Below are 26,402 nucleotides of genomic sequence, written 5' to 3' on the forward strand. Positions count from 1 at the left end.
GTCGAGGGGTATGTGCTACAGGGTATTGCCGCATTTCAATCTCTTCTTGACACGAATTTGGGTAGTTGGGTATGTCCCACTCTTCAACGAATCTCTTTGAATGCCAACTTGAACCGCCACTCTTCAGCTATGAAAAAAAAAATTATTTCAAATTTCCGAGATGCTGGGCGGAATCGGAACAGCATCCTACATATACAGCCACTCTTGTATAAATATATATTACGCACACGCCACGCCCAAACTTCATGGCAGCGGCACTAGGTGGCGCAGCGCGTCCGGAGGAAAGCGCGAGGGACGAGTTCGGCTGCAGTACACGTCTCACAAATGACGCGTTTCGACAGAGACAGCTTCATTGCCAATCGCGTTAACGATGGCATTCATCAAGAAATGGCTTATGCCAGATTTTCCTTTTTGTTAAATAAAATGAATGAGAAGATGCATGCATGCATGCATTCGAAGATGACGTGCTTTCTGGCAAAAAAAAATCGCCATGTTTGCGTTCCGATCCAATCAGACAGGGAGCGGCCGTTCCGCTAGCCAATCAGAGCTGACAAGATGGCGAAGTTCACGGCACGGCGGAGCCTTCACTGTGAGCAGAATGGTATTCCCGGCGGCGAAACGCAGTGCTCCCACTTTTCCATACATGCGAGAACACAGTTCGTCTGTCGCGAGGCTTTTCTTAACCCTGTTTTGGTGTCTTGGTCGTGCGTCCGCCTGTAGATGCAACCCGACAAATTCGGCATAACAGACGATAAGAAGACGGGTGCAGACGACTGTGCCAGACATATGGAACAGACGGAGCAGTGACGTACAGCCGGAGTGTATAGGAGAGCAAATGCCATGGGAGACGGCTGTCGTTAACAGCCAGCCGGCCTTCCCCTTATTGCGAGAGGCTGTATACGTATCGTTAGAGCAGTCTCTGCGCTCACTGAATCAACCAGGGACACAACGGTTTCGTTCCGCCCCATGAAGGAACGCCATAGCAGTGCAATGTCATTAGGTCGGCCTGAAAGCTGGCCGAGGCTCGAAGCACTATGTCGGACGTAAACGCTGACAAGAAGCACGACGTCTCGCCACCGTCCATATACGAGGCTTAATGCGGGTGGTGGTAACCCCGCAAACACATATCCAGGCTCCCGCGTGGTTAAGCGAGTCAAAAAGGAACCTTCGCAAAGGAACGTGCATAACCGTTTGCTCGTACATCCAGCGTCGTAATGTACTGGGCCCAGCCACTGAATTATAGCTCAGAACATCCAGAGAACTCACATAACGTATATAGCAACCATGCAGGAACTCCAGATGACATTGCGAGAGAGACAGAAAAAAAAACTTCTAGTGTAGTTTGGTTGAGAGCATTGTTTTGATGTGCAGGAGCGATGTTGTTTGACTGCGTCAAAGGCCACAGTGGCAGCCGAGTTCACTCTGAGTAATCTAAGATAAGAACTACCAAGATATAATAAACTACAGTCATGACGTCATAATCGAAAGCGCGGTGTGTGCTCAGCATCGTTACGAGGATCGTTTCGTCAAATATTCAGCAGCCGCAAAAGTGAACGTCCGAGCGTAAATCACGCCTGCATAAAACGAGGTGCAAAACGCAAGGAAAGTCGCAGATGCTTCCCGCAGTTGGCTTTTATTTTCCAGTCGTTTTGCGTTGCGATGATGCTGCCATCGCCATAAATTCAAAAATGAGTAGGTATAAAAACAAACTGCTACGCTTTATTCGCGTTTCCGCCGTTCGCCACTAGCACAAGTCAGCTCCAGACTAGCGAGCAACAATTTACGGGTTTTCGAATCTCGGAGACACATTTCGACGACCATCGTAACCATGCAGACCAATTGTGTTCTTGTTGTTGTGGTTAGTATTGTCGGTGTTTCTCTTGTTCGGTTTCAATGACCGACGACTTCGAACCTCCGATTTTGCTTATTAGCGGAAAGCCATGAGCGTGCCGACGCGCAAAGCTAAAGTGGGACGTCAAAGTTTTGTTGATATACATAAGTCTGTCCTGCTAAAGGACTGTGACAACGCAGAATTGCTTACTTGATTGAAACATCGAGTGATTGATCGACTCAATCGACTATTAGGCTGATCGTTTGATCGATTGACAAAACTGGGACGGATGGAAACAAAACGCCTCTCCGCCGTCTGCACAACGACTGATTGCTGCAATTAACCCTCGAGGATTATCATGCATGTTCGTAGACATTTCATGTAGAGAGAGAGGAAAGGGGAAAGGCAGGGAGGTTAACCAGAGAAAAAGATCCGGTTGGCTACCCTATGCTGGGGAGAGAGGGGAGGGGGGGGAAAAGTGGTAACAAATTAGAGATAAGGAAAGGAAGGAGCATAGACACACAATCACAATCGGTCACTGTCCCCGAATACTGTCATCGCACAGCACAGTGGCACTTGCAGCACTATCAACATCTGTTCAGGCTACAGCCGCCTGTCCGATTCTGTCGCCCTCAAAAACCGCGACAGTGCCCTCGTCGCCCGCTGCTACGATGGCGGTATTATATGAGGCATTTATATGGGTATAGCGTATGAGGCGCAGCCAACATGGGGCCACACTGGCAATTACATCGGACATAGTTGGCCCAGCGATGGTCACGCCTATACACCGGAACTACGCGTACAGCGATGGTGCGAGGAGAACGCTATTACGTCGCCATGTCTATGGCCGAACAGTGAGGCAATGCAGAACCTCTTAGCCCCATGGGCAACTGTGAGCTCCTATGAACACGCAGTGCCGTCTCCACAAGAAACGAATAGACGTTCATCATCGTTCGTATAAAGATAAACATCTATAGATGTTTCTGACGATCCTGCACGGCGCTTCCGAAAAGCGTATACTCATAATGCACACGATCGCACTTAAAAGCAACAAGCAAGGAAACTACCCCTGAACACTCGGGCAGATTTCTCTGCGCGCGGCAAACGAGGCGTAGAGCATTGCTTTCGTGACCTCTGACGCAACGTTTACACGGAGTCTGCTTCTCGGAAACCATTCCACACATTTGGGCGAGTGTTGGGAGGCGTTCGAAGGACCAAGTTCCGCCGGAAGTCAGCTTCATCTTCTTCCTCGTAATAAACGATGGCAAACGGGCAAAGATTGCCGTTCAACCCTTCCGATCCGGCGGCCTCGCCGCTTCTTTCCCTCTGTCGCTTTGGCGTCGACTCAAGAGTTCACTAACCCCTCTTCGAGCCTCCATGCTACGGGTGCGTTGCTTGGCTCTGCCACTTCGTGCTGCGTGTATTTACCGCACGGAGGTTCGCGGCACAGCATTCGCTGCTTTCCGCCGCTGCTCGTGCGTTACGCCTTATGTTCCGAGGGTAATGAAGCGGAGAGACCGACGTCACGCAGCGAAAATGTTCTCGCAGCGCCCGACGCGTATAGTCTTGGGGAAAAACAGGCATGGTACGACGCACACACACGCGCGTGCAAAAATGAGCAAGGGGGGCGGGGGGAAGGGGGATATTAGAGTACCGTAATCTCGAAAACTCTTGACAGACAAGAACAGCCCGTGTATAAGAGAAATCCTTTGCAGTGCCGAAAATGGATGATTATATATATATATATATATATATATATATATATATATATATATATATATATATATATATATATATATGAGACATATCTTAAGAAGCCAACAAACACTAAACACTGACACCAAGAACAACGTAGGGAAATTATTTGTGCTTAGCAAATGAAATAATGCGAAGGTTGTGGGATCGTTCCCAGCCTGCGACAAGTTTTTTTCATCCACTTTCATTTCCATTATTTATCGCTTCTTTATTTCATTTGTTAAGCACAATAATTTCTCCCATGCTGTCCTTGGTGTCAGTGTTTGTTGGTTGCTTATGACATGACTCACAAAGAATCGGGCCCCCCGGTTAACCGCCTGTCTGCTCGTTTATATATATATATATATATATATATATATATATATATATATATATATATATATATATATATATATATATATATATATATATATATATATATATATGCTGTGTATGTGTTGTACATGCGTTACTGTACTCTGACGAAGGCTGGTCCACCAGCCGAAAACGTTAAGTAAAAGAAGTCTTCCAAAAAGTTCGTCGTCTCTTTCCTGCGTGTGTGTGTGTGTGTATATATATATATATATATATATATATATATATATATATATATATATATATATATATATATATATATATATATATATATATATGTATATTCTCGTGAACTGTCGCACATGCAGCGGTTCGAAAGGAAACGCAAAGAGACTGCGTTTACTGTCACCTCGATAGACTTCAAACGACGCGTTGCAACTCGATGCAGCTCACTGTGCAAGGGTTGTGTCTAGACATTTCAGCTGGTTCGAGCCGGAGTGCCTGCACAAAAGCCTGCTCTTCACTTTGCGGTGGCAGCGAGAAACAAAAACTTTGCGTCGGTTGAAGCTTTCAAAAGTTGCGGGCTGTTTTCTTTAGTAACTTCGAGGTTAGTTCTGCTGGCCTTCGAGCTATAAGCGACAGCCACTCCGATGCTCTTTCCGTTTCGCCATCGTAGCACAAATTAAATGTTATCGGCGAACAGCACTGCTTGAAAAGCAGAGGTTAAAAAAATATCCATTACCGCATGGTATCGGGAATCAAATGTCACTACTGGCTTTCACAATGAACTGCCGCCGGCCACTGCCACCGTCTACAGACAAATAAATCTTTCATGAGGAAAACCTGACCCTGAAACACTGAAATCCGCTTACAGCTACGACGGGCTGGACTAAATAGCTATAGTTTGTTAATGCTATGTCTGAGCACATGTCGCAGCAGTACGCTTAATTTATTTTGTTTTTCACGTTAAGCTCTCCGAAATCGCCTTCGCCTTTCTTCCCTCGACATTCGAATGTACAAATATGACAAAATCTTCGTAATTCCAATGGCAAGATATACTTACGGTATACATTTGACGAGTTCCTACCGCGCTCCTACTTCTTTTGCAGCGATGCCCAGCCCTTCAGGGATTGCGGAATCCTTTAGAGCCCTCTAGCGCCCTGAACTGAAACGTGTCACTTTGAATGAACCAGATCATTTTGTTCCGAGCGCTCGCTTTTAACTGCCCGAATGTAAAAACACACGGCGTAAGCGCTATAGGACAGCTCGAAAGTGACGAAGTGACGGGTGTGGCCACAGGCCACACCCGTCACTGGCACGAAAAGCGAATCGTGCATTACTGCAATACTTGAGGTACACCGGTTTAAGAGACCGTTTATAGTGTCCCTGTGAATGGTGTCCCGCCCACACGTACTCAGTGCTCACTCTCTCCCTTATCGCACCTCCGAGATGCGCGACAAGCTGCTGTTTTACTTGAGGTAGCACTTAATTCTCAGGGTATCACTTGGATCGCGTATCATCTTGTCTGAAACACGTTGTACACATGCCATATGCTGTTAAATATGGAGCTGTTTCCTGCGCCTGCTTCGAGTTCCCCCGGACCACATCGAATCGCAGTACAGCTAATTGAGGAATGCAGAAGCAGGAAAGCACATTCCAGAGGAGCACCAGACAAGTGCAAACAAGTTCACGAGCCAACAAGTTTGTAAGCCGCCGGTAGCTATTCTCTGCTTGACTCTTCCAGAAACCGAGGGGATAGCACGGCATTGTTGGAAGTGGGTGCAAACCAAGACGGCGGTAATGCGCCGTGACAGTCAGACGTGCCGAGAAGGCCCAAGCGTACCTCTTCATCGCCTTTGAAGAAGACAATTGCTACCGCTGAGGGGCCGCAGCACCGGGATCAAGTCATCAAGAGAGGAGGACAAGGCGCCGACTCTCTTCGCCGGGTATAACACCATCGCACGGGCGCCTACCATTGGCTGAAAGTGGCGTCATCTGAGCGGACTCTCCCATTGGTCGAACATGACGTGACTTCCAGTGCTCGAAGGGTTTATAAGAAGCGTTCCAGAGAGACCAGACTATGCCCTGTTTCCCTGATTCACCTCTCCCGAACTTTTTGCCGCGGGCCGCAGCGTCCGAGTTGCTGCCCGCCCGTAATGACTGTACAACTGTTACATGTCGCTCACCTCCTTGTAAATAATGTAAAATAAAACCTCCCAAGTTTGGTTTTCATCCCGAAGTCCGTCCTCGAACCCCTACAATGCCTAATCACGCAAACAGGCGATAAAAGTGTATGAAACGCAGCAGCGTAAATCACGGAGGAAACAGTCCAAATCCAACAAGTAACCGCTAGATGGAGGCCACAATACCACGCCGCCACAAACACCGCTACTTCACCAAGGCATGTATAGCATACCTGCACCACATTACGGGAAATTAGTCAACGTGCCCCTGAAGCGGGAATTGATGAACAAGAAGAGCATCTACAAGCTTTGTCAAAAGTCTATGGGCCACTCCGCGCATTCACCAGAAAAGCTTTTTTTTTTTTTTTTGGCTGCGGTTAACGGGGCACTCATGCCACTCCTGACCTCTGGTTGATGAGCGCGAGAGTTCTTTCTGTATTACCCAGGCCGTTGGAACTTATGGCGCACCAGACCAACAACCTCCAGCAGCTTGTAGTCAGCTGGGCGATCACCGGCAGCGTAGGGCCTACACATTTAACAAAACAAAAAAAAAGCTGAGTGGCGCCGTGTGCAAGAAAGACCTGAACTTGCCCTCGCAAGCCCTTGCACGCTCTCGCGTTTTACAAGTGGCGCATTTATTTATAACTGTTTTGCTGCAAAGTGCGAAAGACGCGACCGCTCCCAAAAGTCCCCGAAGGCACTAGGCGCGCGCGGGCGCATCTGACGAAACCCTATGAGCTAGCGTCCTAACGAGGTTGCGACAACTGCGGGGCAAAGGCGAGAGAACTCTTTCTCGGGGCGGGTACGGGCAACATTTTTCTTTTTCTACTACTTCCCGGCCCCCAGTAGATCACCCGATGCCGGAGGCGGAGTAGAAGAAACCCTCGGTTCGTACGTCTTGCAGAGCTGGGACATACCGGAGTCTGAACTAGCGACAATCTCTCCCAAAATAAAATAATAAAAAACAGCGAAGCAGGCAAGAACGACACGAAAGATAACTTGGAACTGTGAGAATAAGAGGTCGGCGAAGAACAGCGGCGCGGCAACGACGGGACGACGATGTGCCGCTTGGGAGAGGACGGGAGCGACAGAATGAATTGCCCCCAATTTGCAAGTTGAGAAGCGCCGCGCGCCCCTCGGAAGCAGCGCAGTGTTGGCGGGCTTTGTGCCGCTAGAAGCGTGCAGTGTTACAGAAGCTCCGCGGCGTAGTCTCGCGTTAACCAGCTCGAGGCGTTAAGGTGGAACAAAGACTCGCGTTCTCCACGAGCCATACTCCTTGCAATACGCTGTGCAGCCCGTCCGAATTTACTTTAATGCGTTACACGATGCATATCCCTATTGTCAGAATGAATTGAAACGCGTACGTCGATAAACGAAACACAACAGCGCACACGCGCACTTTCGTTAAACAAAATGCAACGTTGCTGCTCGGCCAGTCGTTAAACAAGTCCTAGCTGCACTAGTATCGTCGCAAGCGTGGCCAACGCTGGGCCAAATTTTTCATCTGTGGGGCCATTATTGCCTTGCATTGTGCCCACGTTCGCCCTGGGTTATGCAAGGGTAGGAAATAACGGCATGCGGTCCTGAGTCACGCTTATTTCGCCATCCCCACCCTAACTGAAAAGGTACAGACGCGTTGCAGCTTTCGCGCTCCTTCGTACTAACATTGCGAAAATTTTTAACCCGAAATGCTGCAGGCGAATGGTTACAATTTCTTTGTTTGCTTGATGCAATGCCATCTGCACACGCATGTCAGTCGCTTCATACAACATGTTCGCCAGAAAGAGCAACGAAAGTGGGTCTAGGGAGAAGAAACACCAAGCGCGGCGGGCAGTGGAGTTCAGGCACTTCTGTTCAGTGCTCAACATTCATGACAGACTAGCAGACGAGCCGTTAACCATTGTGAGTTTTACACGTATAGTTCTTTTCAGCCTTCATTACCTAAGTTACCAGTTTCGTCTGCGTGATTTGAAGGGCCAGTACACGACACGGAGCAAACAATTCCAAGGCACCTATTAGTTGCCACAGATGTCCCCTGGTTTAAGTTCAAGTACGAAGCGTTGTCTGACCTGAAAAGCAGACGATCCAGCGCGGCAAAGGAAGAAGCTAAACTCGCAGTGACGTCTGGAGTTTGCCTCAGTTTCCGCAACGCTGCACGCAATTATCGAACTTTGCTTGCAGACGACGACCCGTTCCGTGGGAATCTAAAAGCCGGGGGGGGGGGGGGGGGGGGCACGCTGCGAACGCCCGCGAAATTATTATGCAATATGGATATATCGAGGGTGAAAATAGAATGTTTCGCGGGAAAGCAGGCACTACACAGTCCGTCGACCGACCGTTCCTGGAGAAATACGGTGTCAACGAGCACTTACGCTCGGCTTAGCAAGAGGGCAAAGACGTGTTATTGTTACAAATGGCCTCCTCTGTTTCTTCTTTATTTTTTTTTCGAAAGAACTATTTCTCAAGGTGAACGCGCGCACTCACACAAAAGGAGTGGCTGCACTTGCTTGTTATCGCGTTGACTTCTTAATGTTTCATTGAATCTCACTCGCAGCAGCTAGCGCGCCTTTAGGCCTGAGAAGTCCCCAACGCCAAATGGCCGACTTACGAAATAAAGTTTCTGGGTGTTCGTAGTCGTGCTTTGCGTTGAATTAATGATAAGCGCCAGGCCCCTGGAAGTGGTCGTGCGAACTTCGACGAAAAAAAAAGTGCAGACGAAAAATTCGCTTTCCGCATTAATGCTCCGCGGGTTGGGACCGCAGAAAGCGCCCTCTATGGGGCATGTGAGTTACGAAGATTGCGTTTGCGAAGGCGATTGTGACACAGCGGGAGGAATGTCGAAAACGCACATTCGTCGACTCAGAAGGACGCGGTTCGTATTAGCGAATTCCATTCCACAGCCTTCGAGATTTTTGAACTTCTCAGGGAATCCAGCTGTGCCTCAGGCCATCTTTATGCTGGACAACATGTTACTGCATTCCCTGCTGTAAAAAAATAAAAATAAAGAAGTACTACAAGCGAAAAATAAGCGTTGCTCGAAAATGTATTGAAAAAAAGAAAAAGAACAGAAGTTTACGTAAGATAGACGTAGTTTTTTTTTTTATGTCAAGCTTAGTCCCTGCAGCAGCCCTAACAATTCCCCCCAAATTTTTGGTGAGTGGGTATTGAAGAAGTTTTGAGGATAACATAATTTTTTTTTCAAGAGCTAAGCAGATGCAATACTAAGAGTAATCTATAGCTCAAAACTGGTTTAGCTTAGCGTTTCTTAAATTCTCTCGGTGACAGAGCAATCGGCAAGTTGTTGCATAAAAGCGATGACGCTCGAAGCATTTGCAACAGGCGTAGAGCATACAAACATTGTGTGGGCGCCAATTAAAAAAATACAGTATTTCTTTTACTGAATTATAAAATCTGCTGCGACGCCACATCTCAAGAACGAAAATCGACCATGCCATAGCAACCTTTATTAAGGTCCATATTTTCATTATTTGGCCAAGGTCTGTGAGTGGCGGCGCTGGCTAACACTCCCAGCGTTCTACTAGGAAACATAAATAGCCAAGGAAGTGGATGGAGAAACAGCGCCGCGGTAGCTCAATTGGTAGTGCATCGCACGTGAAATGCGAAGGTTGTGGGATCGTTCCCCACCTGCGGCAGGTTGTTTTTTCATCACCTTTCATTTCCATTATTTATCGCTTCTTTATTTCATTTATTAAGCACAAGTCATTTCCCCTATGGTGTCCTTGGCGTCAGTGTTTGTTGGCTTCTTATGGTATTTTCATTCTGTACGACAGACGATATGTTAGGGCGTTGAGTGAAGGAACCTAGTAGGAGGAGTCACGCCCTTAACTCAAACCACGTTAGCAAGACGAGCTATTTATTTTAATACTGAAGCTACGACGAGCACAATAGTGGGGTACTCTAGCAAATTTTCTAACAACGACCTCATTATGAGGCCCATCGCACTGAAGGACTCTGGATAAATTGGGACCACCTGCGTTTCCTTAACGTGCACCCAGTGCAATAAACGCGTTTCTTCTTCTTTTTTTTTTCAAGATTCTGCTGCCATCACAATGCGGCCTGCGAAACCGGGTACGAACCCGCCACCTCGCGAACGGCAGCAAAAGGTCACAGCTACGGCGGAGGATAGGGGAGGAAGTGGCCTCACTGCGTGGCGTCAAGAACGCCTGAGGTGTATCTTTACTTGGCTGCCCGATGTTGGGACATCACGGCGACGGCTCGAGTGTTAGCATAATTGCTATCGCAATAATATAGCATCGCAATACCAGGAGCCAGTACAGCACACACTTAGGACTTCCCCTCCTACTGCGACGTTGACGTTCCCAGTAGTCTTCGCTGCACATTGGATTTGACCAACAAAACTTAAGCAAAAACGACAGCAGTATATATATATAAATGGGGGGGGGGGGGGGGGCAGGAAAGGCAGGGAGGTTAACCAGACACACGTCAGGTTTGCTACCTTGCACTGGTGGAAGGGGCATGGGGATGGATGGATGGATGGAGAGAGAGAGAGAGAGAGAGAGAGGAGATGGAGAGAGCACACTTTCGCGCACACAGACAAAGCTACGCACACGTGCAACTGGCTACAGAAATAAATCGAAAACAACCAGTGGACACACATGACTGGCTATAGATTGGTACTTCGCGTGAGGGAGGTGTCGGCATACACAGACGTTGGATCCTATTCACCGCGTGCGCTTCCGGATCGATACACGTCTTCCAGAGTCCACTCAGTAGTCTCGGTGTTTTCTTTTTTTTTTATGTGGCGTGCACCGACCTGATTGCAGGCAATATCCCTCCCACAGAAATCGCTCCTGCGGCTGATCAATGTCCCTTACTGGAAGGCCTAGGTCAAGGCTTCGCGTCTTCGTTACCAGTAACGCCATGGGAACGCTCTCCTAGTAGTGACAGCATTATGTACCTGATGCTATAGCATGGTTTACGTAGAGCGATGCAATTGTACGGCAAATGAGCTGTATTTTGATGTTGTTGTTTTTTGCAAACGGTTCACACCACCGACACGCTGTCACACTGGCGGTCGGGAATGGAACCGGCTACATCACGTTCAACAGCAAAATGTCATGTAGGGCCTGAAGTCTGAGATGCGGTACTTCAGTGTTACCAAGGTAACTGTAGTGCACTTTATTTCATAACGTTCAACGTCACATTAGAGAGAGAGAGAGAGAGAGAGCGAAGGCAATGGGAAATGAAAGGAAAGAAACCCAATAACATAGAACGAAAAACACTCTAGAGGGTGTCACGGAGGACTGATGGTGACGTGAAGTAAGAAGGATGGCGGGGGGTGGGCGGGGGAGTACTTTCTTTCAAGGTGGCACGCGAACCGGTGATCCCGGTCTGCGAGCAAACGTGCTTGGATCCTCCATACGACACATCCGACCAAGAAATGTCCCTTCAAAACTGGCGCATAGAAACAAAAGAAAGGCTGCACAAAATCGCCAAAAAGCAATAATAAGCAAGAGGACAAGAGAACGGAGAGACCGCTCGTGATCGAGGTCGTTCAACCCTCGACTCACGTCACCGCGCCGCCAGCGCCACGCTATAAAGCGACCGCGCACAACACACAAGCACCGCCCGGCACAAACACCCTCGCGCTGCCGATCGCCGGCGTTGCGAGCACGTCGTGGACACGCGTGTAACACCGTGCACGGCGCCGCCAGCGAATCCTTCGGTGCTGTCACGACAGGCGATTGGACGGAGAAGAGAAGCGGTGCCACCTCGGGCCTCAAAATGGCGCCTAGCAGCGCTAGTACTGGAGCTGCGCCATGTTTTCTTTTTATGCGGGAGCTCGTTTCGCATGCTGATGTTGATCGAAGAGTGCCGCGGGTAACGTGTTGCCAGATTGCCAGCTCGCGTGCCCCGGCGCCAGCCGAAAGCGCAGGGACTCGCTTTGTATGTTTTCGGGTGGACTCGCGTTTACCGTTTTGAAGATGCGCGCGGCATGTACCGAGGTGGTACCTACATACACCGTCGAGGGGAAATCAAGATCGAACAGGAGAACTCAAATTTTCTAGTATCTATATTCAGGAGGTTCGTGATTAGATGACTGAGGAGATATCGCTGCCACTGCGTTCGGGTTGCACAGAACAATAAACAAAAAAAAAGAAGATTCTAGCCAGTACTCCCAGACAAAGACCCCACATAAGACTACAGTTCGCCTGCTACAGTTCCTGACGTCTTAGGGCGCCTTCGTGACAGACCTTTAGAACGAAGTCTGCTACCACTGTACACGTTTTGCTTCGTTTTTGTTGCTGTATCCTCTCTTGCTCTCTAGACCCCACATAAGACTACATTTCGCCTGCTACAGTTCCTGATGTCTTAGAGCCTTCGTGACAGACTTTAAGAACGAAGTCTGCTACCACTGTACACGTTTTGCTTCGTTTTTGTTGCTGTATCCTCTCTTCCTCTCTAGACCCCACATAAGACTACATTTCGCCTGCTACACTTCCTGATGTCTTAGAGCCTTCGTGACAGACTTTAAGAACGAAGTCTGCTACCACTGTACACGTTTTGCTTAGTTTTTGTTCCTGTATCCTCTCTTGCTCTCTTGCGCTCAGCCCTGTGCAAAGTTAGCCAGATAGAGCTACCTCTCGCTAACCTCCCTGCTTTTCTGTAACCTAACTACCTTCCTACACACTCTTCCTCTGGGTGTGTCAACGTCTAAAGACGCAACGCGCTCTTTGTAGTCGAAAGAGAACTGCAACTTATATACGAAATGCACGAATCAAACTCTCCACGTTTCGTTCTCAGTTCGTGTTTCTCAATTTGCCCGTCCGAGTCTCACATACACTGGAGAACCACGTGCATCAATTAACCCGGTTCACGCATACACCGATGCACACACGCGTAGACACACGCACGCACGTATGCACATGCATACAAGCTTACATACGCACAAACAAGCAGCAACCACGTAAGCGCACTTTAACAAACGGAACAAGGTCAACACACTCTCTTCAGCGAATGGAGAAGAATTGGTCCCACGTGTTAACGCGACGCATTCGTATTAAGCAACGGTTCTCAGTCATGCCTGTCGCATAACTCTATACCGCCCCCGGGAAGACACAACAAGCACACGTAACTGAAAAGTCAGCGCGAGATAACAGCGCCCTTTGACGACGGGAAAGCACGACACTCGTTTCACGGTCCACATCGTCCGCTAATTAAAGACACCCCACAGGCGCAAGCCGTGCGTATTCGGCGAAGAAATTAGAGTCCAACGCGGACAACAACATGCCAATCCCTTTCTTTCGAAATGCGCGTGGAAATAGACAGAACTCGAGCGATTGCGGGAATTCGGGTCTCAATATAATACAGCGCCAGAGAGACGAGCGTATCGGCGACTTTCATAAGTTCTTTGACATTAAAGATCTAATTACGGGTACTTCTACGCGCAAAACGACGATCTGATTACACGGGCCACGTACGCCACAGTGCGGGACGGCGGATTAATTTGCACCACCTGGGGTTCCGTAAGGTGCACCAGATAAAACGAGCCTTATTGTAGTCCGACTCCATTGGAATAATGGAGTCGCCACGGTTGGGATCGAACCGGCAACCACGAGCTCAGCAACGCAACAGCCAATGGGCTCCAGCGGCGAGTGTTCATGTTTTTTGTTAACCCTGTAATGTCTAACGCATATCATCCTCATCAACATCAGCATCATCCTATTTTATGTCCACTACAGGACGAAGGCCTCTCCCTGCGATCTCCAATTATATATATCCCTGTCCTGCGCCAACCGATTCCAACTATAGCGCCCGTGAATTTCCTGAGTTCATCGTCCCACCTAGTCTTCTGCCGTCCTCAACTGCGGTTCCCTTTTCTTGGTACCCATTCTGTGACCCTAATGGTCCAACGGTTATCTAACCTGCGCACTACATGACCTGCCCAGCTCCATTTTCTTTTGCTCTTAATGTCAACTAGAGTATCGGGTATACCCGTTTTCTCTCTGATCCAAACCGCTCTCTTGCGCAATATTAAGGCGAATGACATCGACGCTTTCTCCTCACTGGCCAGCGTTTATTAGAATTCAACCGCTAGACATTTTGTCTCTAATTGATTTAAGTCTGACAACGACCAGTGTGGCTAACACTATTTTTTTTTTTTTTTTTTTTGCGGAGAAAGCCGCCAGGTCACGGTCCAAAAGACTCAAATTTTGCTAAAGGTTGCCAACTGATAATGACGGTCATTTGGTCGAAATGTAATTTGCAGTCAAACCTCAAGCTCGTGCTTTTCCTAGAAAAGAAGCTTAGATGTACCCTGATGGCAGGCTAAAAATTTCTTCAGCATTTCTTTGGAAGTGGCGATAAATTTAGCTATTTATCATATAGCATTAAAATGGCACCGAGGCATTTATCCCGGCCCAAGTTCCCTGAATAACTTTTTCAGGCTTACTTACGGCTATTTACGTCATAAAGCATAACCACTAAAAAATTCGCTAACACTCAAAAAATGGCAAAGTTGCCCGTAAGCTCATTAAACAGTCGCTAATTCAGCCACCATCTCGCGAAGTTAACACTAACAACGACGACGACTATGAGCGTATATATTCAGAAGGACTTCACAGCCTTTCTTTATTTTTTTTTGCTTTTTTCTTCTTTCTTTTTTTCTTTCTTTCTCTTTTTTATTTTAGACTTATCGTGCAGGCGTGCACAGATGCTTACAACCGCGCAATTTCTGTGTCACCACGACACTCCACTCGCCTCCAAATTAAAACTTATGCACTGCCGCGCCGGCTTAGTCCTCGCGCCTAATTCCCGCGCGTTATATTCAGGTCACGGCCCCATCAACGGAGGGCACAAACAGCGGAACTACGGGGGCGCGTGGTAGTGGAAGCGCGGAACAGAGAGCTTTCAAACAAACAAGCGAAGCAAAGTGCACACAGAACGCTTACACGCACGACACCAAAGTCGACGGACTCGGGCCAACGGCGACAGCGTTTGGCGTGAAAGAAAAAGTGCGCAAAGGAAAACAAATAACAGCAACGAAACCGCGCGTTCCCAATTAGGCGGCAACACGCATCGCCAAAATACCTTCGTCAGCACACGTGTGGGTTTTTTTTTTTTTACAAACCGTGTTTCCTACAAAAATTACTAGAGGGAACAGTAGCGCTATTGTGGACGGAAGCAGCCAGCACGGTGGTTCATCCAGCGGGGAAACGGTGGGTATAAGTACAGGCATCTGTCTAAACTTGAGTCTTTTCGCCTTGGAATGTACACATCGCGTTGAACATTTTCGCCCATTACGTTTTAAACCTCAAACTTGCTGTATGGCAGTCATTCGCCACGTTTTCCTTCTCATCTATATCATCGTGCAAGATCCATCATGAGTGCGAATAAATTTCGGCGAGAACCCTTCTTACGAGGACTGTCGGCGTTAATATGATTAGCGTTCAAGCAGCGCGACGACACGCACCGTATTACCACCGCGGGAACGCCTCATGTATGAGCCGTGAACTGCAGCCGAGCTCCTCTCTCGCGCCCATCTCGGAACACGTTGCGCCATCTGGCGTCGCCGCCGCGAAGTCCGCGCGAAGTCACCATTCTTTTATGCGTGGCCTCCGAGCTGCGCGGGTGCGTGCTAAACGCCGAGATGTGGCCGAAAAGCAGTCGCTCACGGCCCACGGGCATTCGTGGTGCACGCAAAAGCTTGAGGAACCTGTGCGACGAGGGTCAAATTCTAAACATCCTCAGAGAAAACTTACGGGATATTTTTTTTCTCATTTAAAAGCACCGCAAAGAGGCTAGACAGACTCAATTTGGTTGAAGCTACGAATGCTATTCGCATTAAAAGAACTCATATAGTGCCCCATACAAAGTGCCCATTCAAAGTTATCAAACGCAAAAGAAAAGAATTATTGACGTAAAACACGCCTCCGTTCTGAGAAAAAGAAAGAGAGATGCTGTATGTAATTTTGTGATAACCCCCTCACATAAACAGTGAGGGAGTTATCGAACAATATAGTACGGAACCTGAAATCCCATTGACAGATCGTGAAAAAAAATTGTATTGAAAGCCGCAGCACCAGTTTGATGAATTTGTTAAGTTGAAGGCGAACAAAGCTTCACATATTCCAGAACTTATACATGCTTAAAAAGGAGAATTCGTTATGATCCAAACTCCCAGAGAGTTGTCAGAAATGTAAACGTTTCATAAACGTTTTTGCATACGGGGTGACCATTTTTATGTTTCCCAGAAATTTCAAGAAATGAGTTGTAGCAGATAGCACAATTTTCGTCCTTGAGCTGGATTATTCGAAGAGGCAAGAAAAACGGAAACACATATTCAATTAATTAACAAGCTCCATAACTAACTTAATAATTAACAACTTTCGACACATACTGCAGTTTACGAATTGTATCCGGTGAGATTGCACGACGGCACTTGGAACGGACTTTCGGGATGACATGAGTTCCGAGATATTGTTTACCAAGCTGTGGGACGAAATATACATGGGTGTTCCAGTTACTTTGGCGCGTCAACACAAATAAACAGCGTCCTTTTAAAAAAAGAGCACGTTGAACAACAGCGCACTTCTTATGGCGAGTTTGATGGCTCATTTCTCCAAACTGGTGCCATTCTGGAAATTATTTCCAAGTGGATACGACTTGCAAACTTACCGGCTACAATTCGTAAATTGCGGTATGTGCCACAAAGTAAACAATTAAGAAGTGAAAACGTGAATTTTTTTGTCCATTAGTTGAATATGTGTTTCGATTTCTTGTGCAATTAATGTCCGCCTCTCTGAATAACCGAGTTCGAGGACTAGAGTTACGTTACCTGTAACAGGAGCGTTGCTTTTTTTTTTTAATTACGGAAAACTTTAAAATGATCACGTTGTACGTAGAATGATTCTCAGATTTCACGCCCACAATTTCCTACGCGGGCCATTAATTGGTGGCAGCTCCTTCCTTCATCGACACAGACGACCCAGCAACCGCCTCTTCCTGACGTCACATCCTGTAGATCGTCTTCAGGCACGCCAGCGACGATGTTCTAGGACGGAGATGAAATTACACGGCGCCCTTTAGTCCACTGTCTGGCTCAGGCATGACCCGGCCATCGGCAACATCTGAGTAAGAGTCACATCCGTCTATAAACGCGAGTGTAAAGGATAAAATTGGCGCGCAGCACGGGTCTCGATCAACCACTTCATCTGGCAGCCGGAAATTCTGAAATTATTGCTCGCTCCATACACTCTAACGAACCGTGGATAGAGTTTACTACTCCTTTCGAAGCTCGCATGCCAGATGCACTGAAGAGGGAAAGAGCAGACCGAATCGCTTCAATCAGTCTAAAAGTTTCTGGCTCCGTCAAATCGGCGTTAAGGATGGGAAGCGTGGACCTATAAACCTTAGCGCGAAATCGCAGCTCGGCCTTGCTGACATGCGCGGGTGCGAGGATTCGATTCAGGGGCAGTCGTACGATGACTCCAAGCAAGATCGTGAAGCGAAATTCAGAGGTTTAGTGCAAGTTGGGTGTGCCAACTGATTGTTCAATCATTGCCATGCAGCGTAGGAAAGACGCACGCAAGAACGAAAGGGGGAAAAAAATGACGCATAGCCCAAGGGCGTTCAATAAAACTGCATGCTTTGATCAGCACACGTGAGATGCGACACGCCGAAGCATAGGATCGAACAAATCGCCCAAAAATGTAAATGTGCCAGGAATCTCGGGCCTGCACGTGACAAGAAACCCGCTGATGATCCACAATGTTTCTAGAAAGCGAAGTTCTTCGACCGACAAACCTCGAGCCATGAATCCACGGCGTTTACAACTTTCGAAAGCCATGCACTGTGAGAGTTACCAAAGCTGCCATACGCACTGCACGGTTCCGGATTACGTTCGACGATTTGGCCTTCGTTAACGTGCGACATATTTGAAGGACACAACCACTTTTTTTGTTGTTGTTGTTGTTTCGTCGCCATCAGAACGTAGCCGGCGAGTCGAACCAGTAACCGCGTCCTCGACAGCAAAGCGGTACGTTCGATAAAGCAAACTACCGCATTTACTCAAATATAGGTTGAACACGAATACATAAGTCGACGTCCCTCTATGTTGCAGTCGCCGTGAAATTAAAAAAAATAGATATATTTAGGATAGACGCAGGTCCATATCTTTTTGTTTCCTAGAAAAACTAAAGAATAAAGAACTTAAACATGATACACTTTCATTTACCGTAAGTTCCGCTCGTAAACCGCGCTTGCCCCAAGCGGCAATCTCTTCGGTTCTTCCAGAAAAGGCGTCCTCGGCCCCCTTAGGCGACGTCTTCCTTTGTGCCGGGGAGTGCATCGGCATGCCGCATTTCTTAACACCAGTATATGGAGGGTCTCCAGTCTGGCTTTGTTTGGCGGGCGCAATGGGGTAACTCCTTCAGCTCGGTACCTTAACATATATGTTCACATATGTAGGTCGATATTATTTGGTCACGAATGGAGGTCGATGGCTCATGTTAAATCGTGTTTTCAGAAGAAAGACAAGGGAGGCGACCTACATGAGAACAAATACGGTAACCAGCCACTGCCCTAGCTAATGTCTCCGCCTTCTGTCTTTTCACCCTCTCTCTTTCTCTCGTCCTGCCTAAAACGCGCCTCTCCTTCACACACTCAAGCACTCTCGTCTTGTAGTCCCGGTGCGCATCATAACCAACAACACAGCGCAGCTTATTTTACGACCGAAGACGTTACCTAAGACGCGCGCCCCCAGAGCACGTGCTTCACCGCGCGGGCCTTGCCTCGCCAACAGTGAGGCTTCGCTAACAGTGAGGCCACGCCGTCCATGCATGCATGCATGCATACGAGCAGGAACAACCCAAGAGAGACGCAAAAGCACGCAACACGAACGCGTGTTTCCTTTCTTTCTATTTTTTTTTTCGTCACCCGCAAGAAGCGTGTGGAAGAGCCCAGTGCGGTTAGGTGCGAGGAGGCATCCATGTTTTAACAGCCACGGTGTCGGTAGCGATCGCCGCGCCACCCCGCGGAGGGAGGCACACGCGAAGCAGTCACAGCGAGGACGCTCGCGAATTCGTCTTGCTCCGATCTCCCCGAAAATGCCCGGGGCTGTGAGGACGCTACAGACCTGCCCACCGCATAAAAGACGGGCACTTGGGCGTCCCATGCACAAGTACACGCGCGCGAGAACGCGAGCACGTTGCCGCTAGTCTCGGATACGCCGCACGTGCTCTGCTATGAACGAGGCGGCTGACTGTGCGCGCTAGAGAAATGAATAAGTGACAAGGCACCGCCGGTGGCTTCGCGGCGGCCTTGCTTCCACCGCCATCTGGCGGTGGCCAGAGCGATGCTGCTAGCAGGTTACGCGCGTGCTCTTCGCGTGCTTCGCTTTAAACTTGCGTGATTCGTTAACTTTACAGGAGACTCCGCTAACAGGTGCTGTTTTAGTGCGAGTGGCAGGGCAAGTGTGAACTTGGCTTGAGCATCTAACTCGCACGCCGGAGTTTGCTACCTGTGCTTGATTAATTTGTCACCAAGGTGCACGGAAGTTACAGCGTAGGCGCATCTAAAAATTAAATCAGATGCTGAGGTTTTATATCGCGAAACTACGCACCGGTTCTGACCAGTGGGGGACCCCGCCTTAATTGTGATCAGCTGGAGCGGTTTAACTTGCACGCAAATGTAAGTACAGTAGCGGTGTTTTTTTTTCTTTGCAATTTGCAGCCATTAAAATGCGGCCTTCACTGCCACGATCGAACGCGCTACGTCTAGCTCAGTAGTGCAACGCTTTAGACACTAAGCTATCGCGGGAGGACGGTATGCTTTACCCAATGTCACGTGATCCCTGTGGCTTCTAAAATTGTTTCGTGAGCTTTTCTATTTAAATGTTGTAGATTTAACGCTAGGCGATTGCAGAACCATGAAATCGTGAGTGAGCGAGTGGCGCCCACGCAAAAATATTTTCTTTTTAGTCATCTCAAATCACCGGACCATATGAGACGAGCTAGCACGAGGGGGTTGCGTTTTTCACCGCCTGTAAAAATGCGCGTGCAAACTTTCCCATGCTCAAGCGTCCTCGCAGACTTCTTTCTTTGCCTTCCGCATGCCTACTGACACATCACAGATTTTCGCGTCTCTCTAAAGTTATTGCACAGACACAGAGAAAACGCAATTACGCCTCACACATCAGAATTAATTGTACGCAGCATATCTTCGTTTTTAAGCAAAATGAACCACCTTGAAACGAATAAAAGCAGTACAAAGAACTCACGTTTTCTGCCGGGAAAAAGAATGCTAACCTCCGACGCTTACGATAACGAGTAGCTCATCAGACTGCTGCACACTCTTCAAAAAAAAATGGCTTGCACCCTTCGGGGCTTATCTAGTCCCACAACAATGATTGTCATCTATCTTGCCCAGATTTCCTTTCTTTAACGCTGCGCGCCCGGTATACTTGTAGAGGCCACGAACTGCAAGTGCGTTGTCAGCGTGACATAGCATTCTCGAAGGGAAAGTAGCAAGAGCACAGTTTTCAAGAAAGGAAACGCAAGCAACGCAGACGACGATTATCGCTTGCGGGGGGGACAAGAAACACCCCAAAGGGTTCAAACTTTTTGTTTTAAGAATGTATAGCCGTCAATTCGAACGTAAATCAGAGGGAACTTGATAGAGCAAACAACCGGATTCGTCAGCCCAGCGAGAACACCCAGAAATTTTCGCTGCAGCACCTCCGTACCCAAAAAGGAAAGCGAAAGAAAAGCAAGAACGTAGATTTCCGCCGACTGCCAGTTTATCTACACACGAGGTATCAATCACCCGAGGCGGCAGGGAAGTTCGCAAGTCAGCGCTCGAAGCCAAACATGGCCGGTACGCAGTGAGCAATCAATTCCGTTAACGCTGGCGTAGCAGCAAGCCCAGTAAATAGAGAAAAAAGTGCAACCTCATCGAAGCCCTTCACGGGTGGAAACATGACGTGCTAGAGCTTGTCTGTCCTATCCCTGACGAGGCGCACACCTCGAGGGGGTGGAGGCGGGGGGGTTAACTACTGTTGACCGTGATGCAGCACAAACAGCGTCTATTGCTCGAATTTCTGAGACTGACCCTTTCGGCTACAAGATGCCCACATACTCGAGACCAGAGCTCAAAGCATTCTTGAGCAGCTTTGCATTGTTACTTTGCCCACTTTCGACCACCGTGTGCTAGACACAGAACCAACTGCGAAGCTCATGGCACAGCTGCAAAACCGGAGGTACTATTCTGCACATATCGAAATTCTCCCATATTGTCAAATTCGCCATACTGCCAGCTCCGATTGGCTCATAGGCAGCTACGATCTCTTTGTTTGACTTTAAAAACGAAAAGATAGTGAAGTTTGACAACGTCGCATAATTTGAAAGAGTTCCAAACGATAGCACCTGGCGAAAAAAATAAAACAAGAAATAAATATAATGTATTTGGGTCTAAACAGACTGGCACAGATTGTCTGCCTACACAATAGCGTTATCTTCCAATAACCCCGGTGCGGCAGGTTTTTCACCAGATGTGTACTAGAACTCCCGAGCATAAATGAAGCTTCGATAGACAAATAAATACACGGCTCTGTCACGCGACGCAAGCAAAACAGAAAAAAGAAAAGAAGAGCACAAGGCAAACTACAATCTCATCAATGCGCAAGCAAAGGAAGGTTTGATATGTATACCACAATGAAAACGATATTTGGATTGGCATCCGCTGCGAGTGGAGGCCTCATCGTGCCACCACTGACTTCAGCCACAAGACCAACCACATCGCACCCTGGTTATAAAGGAGCTGATTTTACCAGAGAACGCAACATGCGCAAGATGCGTATTTGCTGCTTCCTTCTTCGCAAGGACTCGTCTGTACAAACCAAACCCGCTGAGTAAAAATTGAGAAACCGTTACAAAATACTTCGAAGTAGACCGGAACGCGTTGACTTTTCATTGCATGTCTCACAGCCACAACGTGCATTTGGCCAAGTTAGAACCGCAGGATGATGACGTCATAAGCGTTGGCGTGTTTACCAATCGGCGGCAGCGTTCTAAGCCACAGTTCGCATGCATTGCCACAAACAATACTAAAAGAAAAAAGAAGGTACTTGTGTGTGTGTGGGGGGGGGGGGGATTACGTTTGTACAGCCAGTGACAAAACTTTACGATTCACGGGTTCCACAACAAATGCGAGTTTCTGCTATCTTGTACCATGGCGCTTCCAATTTGATGGATGATTGCGTAGGTCGAAAAAGCTACTGCATATTCAAACTTCTAATTCGAGACTATGTGGCCACGCTTCGCGCGGTATCAGCTTCTTGACAAACGCCGTGTCCTGGAAACCTTTATGGCCGGCTGTGTGCGTGTGCATGTATGTATGTATGTATGTATGTATGTATGTATGTATGTATGTATGTATGTATGTATGTATGTATGTATGTATGTATGTATGTATGTATGTATGTATGTATGTATGTATGTATGTATGTGCGTGCGTGCGTGCGTGTGTGTGTGTGTGTGTGTGTCACGCTCAATAAATATCATCTGCAACGCGACAGCGCGTGACAAAGAGGTCCCGCGTTGGAGCTCACACTGAATGCCACTGAGATAAAGTAAAGCATGATGCACGTGGTCCTGCAGCAAGAACGCTTACATTGAATCTACAGCATCGCCAACACAGAAGACACGGGTGTCGCGCTCGTCAACCACAGGCGACTAGTCACAGCGGTCCTTCATATCTGCCACTTCAAAAGCTTCAGGCAAGTGCTCGAACTTCAGCGGCAGCACAAGCCACGGAAACCGTATCCGGCCCCGAAATTTCGGAACCCCCTCCCTCCCCCCCCCCAAGAAAGGACAAAAATAGGGAATCGACGTCGCACCGTAATATGCGGCGAACAGCAACACGTCATCATAAACCACAATGTGACGCCGCAAGGGCAAGAAATGCCCGCACTGCCGTATATAACGATCGAGCAGGAGACGCAGAAAGTTCACGATTCACCGCCCGGGGCAACTAACGTCCGCTAGGCGGCGCGTGGAGCGTAAGTAGCAAAACCACCTCGGCCGCCGCGAGAGCTATATAGACCGCGGGTGGTCGCGACAAGAGGACGGAAGGCCAATTAATGCAGCATCTGGTCTTTATGGGTCCTCCCCCCTCCCCCTCCCCAAGCCCTCGCGCTCTGCAACGTCCTCCTGCTTACGAGAGGCCGCGTTCGAGGAGCGGAAATGTTTCTCCTCTGCCTCGTTACACGCTTCGTTCTTTTGCGCGCCGGGTTTTTATAGCGCGCGCCGTAGGCCGTCAGCAGCAGCCGGCAACGGCCTCGGCCATATTGCCGCTCTATGGCCAGCTGTATCGCGCGGCGATCGTCGGCAGCAAAGTGCGCTCGGGTCATAGCATGCGTCGCTGGACTGGAAGCGGCCGTTCGGCAGCCATCGTGTGACCGTGCTTGTACAGAAGCACTTTCTCAACCTCTTACCTCGCCCCCACCCTTTCCCGCTCCGTGCCCTTCCCTGCGTTTTCCCAAGAACTAGCCGAGACCATCGTATCCAGCTTTTCTGGACACAAGGGTTTAGTTCGCGTGAATGCCACCACGTGGCGTACTGACCTTAAACTTTTCAAACTTCCCGCGGTGACGCGTGATGACGTCAACCAAACAAAAATAAAAAAAAGTAAAAGCTATCCCTGTGCATTGAACTTCGCCACAATGCTTGTCCCGCCAGCGTTATCAGTGTTCTTGATCAAGCGTATTCGCTCGTCGCCTGGAAATTGCTCGTCATCCAGCGTTTACTCGCGACGAGCAATTGTTGATTCTGGGCTTTTGATTCGGTTCCTTTTTTTTTCTTCTCTTTTCCTTTTCTTTTTCTTTTTTTTCATTCTACGGAGTAAAGAAGCTAGCCTAACCGTCAGAAGCACTTCGGGGCAGCCTTTCTTCAATCGGCATACATTGTTAACGTCCGAACATCGCACCGCGCCTACTAGAGACGCCGTCGTGGATGGATTTTGATTTTCCCTTATCGAATTTGTTAAGGTGCACACAATTATTTCACTAGCGACTTTGCAATGCGCACTCATGGGCTATCGCCGCAGCTGCAAATCTAGATGTGCTTAAGTATTAAGACATATACATGGATATGTCGGTTTTTCATCTTGACCCAAAAGTCACGAAACAAGAGTTGAGCAAACTGTCCCTGTGTCGTCGCAGGGTGTGAGAGGGGGCTAGTTGGTATTCCATGCTAAAGTGACTAGCGCAAGACACTAAAGAGGCGACAAGGATAAGCGCAAACTTCCAACTGGGCGCTTGTCCTTGTAGCGTCTCTCTCTTGTCCACTCTTGCGCTAGTCACTTCAGTCTGTGTCGTCATCCGTTAGCATGCTATGGCCGAAGCTGCTCGCAATATTACGTCACATTTACTGGCCACCAGGCCAGGTACATCCTTGGGTACGACATATACAGTACTTGCAGTTAGTTTCCAAAGTAGTCTCCTTTGGCGGCTATCCACGTGCGTGAAGCAAGAACGCTATTTAAAATTATTGTGCAGTAATATAGGCGGGATTTGTAGGTTCTCCACATTCTCTACTATGTTGCCGTTCCGCCTTTATTATATAGCCGCAATGTAGACTAGCAGCTATCGAACGCCATAAAGGCTATCCACATATTCAACCCTTAATGACCATCGGTTATCTTCCCTCCTCATTACATGTCCTGCCCATGCCAATTTCTTTTTCTTGATTTCAACTAAGATGTCATTAACTCGCGTTTGTTCCCTCACCCAATCTGCTCTTTTCTTATCCCTTAACGTTACACCCGTCATTCTTCTTTCAATAGCTCGTTGCCTCGTCCATAATTTAAGTAGAATCCTTTTCGTAAGGCTCCAAGTTTCTGCCCCGTAGGTGAGTACTGGTAAGACACAGCTATTATACACAGACTGGATTCCAAGGGAAGGGAAGCGTAGCAGGGGGCGGCAGAAGGTTAGGTGGGCGGATGAGATTAAGAAGTTTGCAGGGACGACATGGCCACAATTAGTAGGTGACCGGGGTTGTTGGAGAAGCATGGGAGAGGTCTTTGCCCTGCAGTGGGCGTAACCAGGCTGATGATGATGATGATGATGATGATGATGACATATTCAAGGACCTCACGCGCAACTCCTGAAACTTAATTGTATTCAAGAGTTGTGCTACTGCCCAGGACATCCTTCACGAATGTTACATAACGCATTATGAGGTTTTACTTGCCAAAACCACAATTTCATTATGAGGCATGCCGTAGTGGAGGATTCGGGAATAATTTAGACCACTTGGGATTGTTAACGTGTGCCTAACCCTAAGTACGCGGGTTTTCGCATTTCACACCCATTGAAATACAGCTGCCGTGGTTGGGATTCGATCCCGAGACCTCGTGATTAGCAGCCGAACCCAATAAAAGCTAAGCGACTACGGAGGGAAAGGAATGTTGGCAGTAGGAGGAAGGTGAAGGCCGGCACGTGAGAGAATTTGTTCTTATCCTCATTGCTGGAGAGTCGGTACCATCTGTCCAAGAATGACACCGTAGAATGCACTGTATTCAATGTGATGGAGTCCGCGTCCAATATTTCAGACCCGAATAATACTGTAATTACTGACGACCAGGCATCTCGCTAATACGTGCAGTCGTTTGACAGCTGCCGAGCGCTGGCGTCGGCCACAGGACCTACTTGACCTTTGTTCAATACTTGCCGACATTCTCGCCTTACTTCGCACCATTGCGTTTCAGCTGAACTGCTTCAACAGCCGATTTATTTGTGCCAGAATTTGGCCACCCTGTCAACGTTACGGTTTTCTTATTTTTAAGTCATATTTTATATTTAGGCTAAGGCTGTCGTGAAATTTCCAGCGGTTTCACTTTTCCCAAAATGCCCGCATTTTTGTCGGCCTCTGTTAATATTTTGGAGGATTTTTAATAGACGTGGAAACCATTGCATGGCCCCCTGACCAAGCTGCTCAAAAAGTCATTTTATATCCCTGAGGTCATGCGCAAGTTTCCACCTACTTGCCGTTCATCAACCTCCTGATTTCCCTGTCACCTGTATTCCATTTTGACAACTGCATTCCCACGGAAGTTGGCGACGATATGTCCATGGGATTAAAGCCATTTAAATCAATTCTACTGTGGATACGACAGCCGCTTATGCTCACTGTGGATGGAAATGTTGCGCTAATGAGCGCCATTCTGAAGCATCTAAATTGATAGTCACAAAATTATGCGGATCCCACGTATGTGCGAATCGATGTAAGCAAAGCTTTCTGTGTTTGTTGTCATTGTTAAACGTAATCTCCACGGAGTAGTCAGGCACCCTCTAATGAAAT

At 48.1% G+C, this 26,402-nt stretch overlaps 1 protein-coding gene and 1 non-coding gene across 2 annotated transcripts in view; one reads left to right on the forward strand and one right to left on the reverse strand.

The window, feature by feature from the left end:
• Positions 1-26,402, reverse strand: part of LOC139049761 (latrophilin Cirl-like) — a 1,359,947-nt gene that overhangs the window by 963,074 nt on the left and 370,471 nt on the right. The gene's annotated exons all lie outside the window — the stretch shown is intronic.
• Positions 9,644-9,716, forward strand: TRNAS-UGA (transfer RNA serine (anticodon AGA)). Its single transcript has one exon. It is a non-coding gene; the product is annotated as a tRNA-Ser (tRNA).

Source organism: Dermacentor albipictus, chromosome 9 (genome assembly GCF_038994185.2).
Source record: "Dermacentor albipictus isolate Rhodes 1998 colony chromosome 9, USDA_Dalb.pri_finalv2, whole genome shotgun sequence".
Lineage (NCBI taxonomy): Eukaryota > Metazoa > Arthropoda > Arachnida > Ixodida > Ixodidae > Dermacentor > Dermacentor albipictus.